The sequence below is a fragment of the Triticum dicoccoides genome, chromosome 6B (genome assembly GCF_002162155.2).
Source record: "Triticum dicoccoides isolate Atlit2015 ecotype Zavitan chromosome 6B, WEW_v2.0, whole genome shotgun sequence".
Classification (NCBI taxonomy): Eukaryota; Viridiplantae; Streptophyta; class Magnoliopsida; order Poales; family Poaceae; genus Triticum; species Triticum dicoccoides.
Genome location: NC_041391.1, coordinates 626,399,929 through 626,403,597, shown reverse-complemented (window position 1 = coordinate 626,403,597; position 3,669 = coordinate 626,399,929).

The following is a 3,669-nucleotide window of genomic DNA, read 5'->3' as shown; positions in this document are numbered from 1 at the left end:
AGATCAGAAGAGGGAGAGGCGAGACGGTGGTTTTGGAATGGAGAGGATTGAGAGGAGAGGAGGTGGTTTTGCAATGGAGAAGATCAGAAGAGGGAGAGGTGAGACGGTGCTTTTGGAATGGAGATGATGGAGAGGAGAGGAGGTGATTTTGCAATGGAGAAGAGGGAGAGGAGCGTGCGACAGCGATTTAGGATTGGGCGAGAGGGCCGGCGCGCTATGACTGGATCAAAATCAAAATCAATTTACCCTTCAATTAAGAAAGCGACCCCACATTAACTAGTCTCCCTTTTATTCTAGGTCATAATTGACCATGATTTTAGCACATAAAATATATGTTATACGTTGCAAAAATAATATAATTTGAAAGTACATTCAAATACGAACCAAACGATACAATTTTTGGTGAAATGCATTCACATGTTGCTTGTCACATGCAGTACATGGTCAAACTTTAACCCAAAATACGCAAAACAACAAAAAAATACTTCCAAGACCAGCGCCGCTCTTCCACTCTTCTCATGTTCCAATCTAAATCCAGCGCCGCTCCTCTCCTCTTCCATTTCAAAACCACCACCCTGCTCTCCTTTCCAGTCCAAAACCAGCGTCGCTCCTCTCCCGTTCTAATCCAAAACCAGCGCCGCTCCTCTCCTCTTCCATCCAAAAACCACCGCTGGCGAGTGAAGGTGCTGTGGAGAAGTAGATCGATGGAGGAGTACAACCAATACGTGAGGATCGCAGACGGTGACCCTGTGAAGCTAGCTAGGATGTTGGAGATACAGTCTTGGTTTGACAACAAGGACCAACTAGCAGCGACGGCGACATCCATGGCCAAATATCTGCAACAGAGCGAAAAAGGCGACGATAATCCCGGAGGGAGTCACGCCGGAGTACATAGAGCTGCTTCTCTGGGCCATGGAGCAAACAGATTCACCGAATCCTATCGTGAGGGAGCGGTGGTGGGAGTATCAATCCCAGATGGAGCATCCACCAGAGATTGAAGGATCGAGCAGCTACAGGGTGCCGTTTGTGAGGGTGTCCTGCCAGAGCGAGCCGGTGGAGTCTTCGTCGACCGAACCCAACTGCAAGAGGAGAAAAGCAGTTGGCCCGACGACGCTTCCCCGCAATCGTCTCCCTCGCCGTTCACATTGTCTCACGGGGCGGCTGTCTGCCGCCGAGGAATAGGAGGGGACTGCCCCCCCTGCCCAATAGTCGGGCAGGTTGTGAATTGTCAGGAGGAGCTTAGGGTTGTCAGTATTTTCAGGTTGTGAATTGTGTTTTGTGTTGTGTATTTTGAGAGTACTTTTAGATATGAATGTCTTTTCAATTTCAGATTTGCAGTATTGAGCATATGAAGAATTTTATGAATTCTAGAGATCTATTTTTAGCACTTAAAAAAATGTAGTTTCATAGGAGTATAAAAGTGCAGACGAAAAGAAACTGCAAGTTTCAGTTTCAGATAAGAAACTGCAAGTTCAGTTTCAGATAAGAAACTGCAACTTTCAGAGGCAGAGCATTTATATTAACAAGGCCTTTTCAAACAGGGTTAACATCATGTTGGAAGTTTTATTCATGGTCAAAAATGGAACTACCAGCCAGTTAACATCATGCTGATCAAGATTCATGCATAGCACATCTTCATATGATGCACTGTCAAAATGCCCACACAATGTTGAGTGTGCGAAACACAGAGAAAACGAGGGACGGAGTTTTGGCAAGTGTTGGACGTGGTTTTGGGCTGCCCCGTCTAGGCTTTCATTTTTAACATGCGCAGCCCACGACATCGGATGGGAGGGCCTATTTGTATTTTCTTAGGGCCATCATGTATCGACCGGCCTATGGATCTCCCATCCGAGGTTTTATTTTTGGCAGCCCAATTTATGTATTTTTTTGAAGAAAACGCAGCGGTCTATTCTATTTTCTATATAAGAATAGGAACAACATGTACAACTTATGTTTCCCTTTTAACTATATTATATATATTTATATTATTTTATATGTTATTATATATTATTTTTATTGTCATCATATATTTAACAGATACTTACATATGTAAGAAAAAAATATCCCACATCTTATTAACTTATAAAAATAATTTCTTAACAAATAAAATCCTGGATTGTTTTGGCACGAAAATTCTAGTGATTGTGTACAAAAGCTTGGTAAGATTTAAGGACGAATGTAATAATATCACATATTATTTAAATATATTTATAACAAAATGCTTAGCCCATTTTTAGTTTTTGATAATATTGCTGGCCCAACCCAACATTATAATTAGAATCAGCCCAGCAAAATCGTGTATCTAGATAAAGTGCAAATGGCCTGTAATTTTTTAGGAAATAAAATAAATGGGCCGCATGAAAGCTACATTAATTGTTCACCCAGCCCAGCTAATGGTTGTAATTCAAAAAAAAGATCAAATTGACTGTAAATTCTACCGCGCAAAAAAAGACTATAAATTCTGAAAAAATGGGTTGAATATGTGCCACATTTTTGGAGGCTGGAATGTGGGCCAATAGGTCGAAGCCAACGCAAGTCATTGTAATTTTAGTCAACAAATGATTCTGACATGTTAGCCGTTGGATTTACATCAAACGGCCAGGATCCATCTTCAATCTCTCGTCTTCTTCCTCCAGCACCGCCGGGACCACCTCCCACGTCCTGCTGCTAGCAGCTCTGCTTAGCACGCTTCGCTATGAAGCGCTACTCCACCGTTGGCCAGGCCATCCCTCCAACCCTCCACACCTCCTATTCTTCTCCACCGACTGCCGAACTACACCGCACTAGAACCAGTTAACCCTCGTACACCTCTCCCTCTGCGACTCTACTCCCACGTCTTCCCATCTCCGGCTTGTTGCTGTCCGGGGCCTCGCCGTCGTCCACAACCTTGGATGCGCTCGGCGCGGCGTGGTCAACGTAGTCAATGAACGACACCATCGGAAGTAGGCTATGCGTGGAGAGGCTGACAGCTGGGTCCACAGCCGCACACAAGGAAATGCCTCCTTATTATGTGCAAAATAATGATTCCTCCACCTGACATCTGGGACCCACCGGAAGGGCCTCTGTATTTCGCGAAAAAAACATGCCCCCCGCTGACTTGTCGGACCCACCAGCTATATTCGCACGCAAGGAAGTGCCTCCTTATTACGCACAAAAAAATGAATACTCCCCCTGCCAGCTGGAACCCAGCATACTGGGAGGCTGACTTGTGGGCCTACCAAGTTGACGGGGACGGAGGGCTTTGTCAACTTAGTCAATATGAATGATTCTAGCTCGTGTTACCGTACGATGTTCATCCAACGGTTGTAGTGCTTCTTCAACCTCTAGTCTTCTTGCTCCAGCCGCCCAAACCAGCGCCGGTCGTGCCGCGTGCTCTTGCCTACCGTGGCCGGTTGTGATGCCGCGGAGGCCTCACCGCCCCCTACTACTCCCACCGCTGGCCAGGCCATCCCTCTACTCACCCACACCCCTTGTTAATCTACGGCAACAGCAGCCTCACACCGCAGCCGAACCAATGAACCCTCGTACTCCTCTTCGCGTGGGCATACACTGCTGCGTCTTCCCCAGCTCCGAGTCGTCCCCTTCCTAGGCCTCGCCGTCGTCCACCGCCGTGGTGCTCTCGGCGCGGAGTGCTCAACATGGTCAAGGAACGACTTCCATCGGACGTGG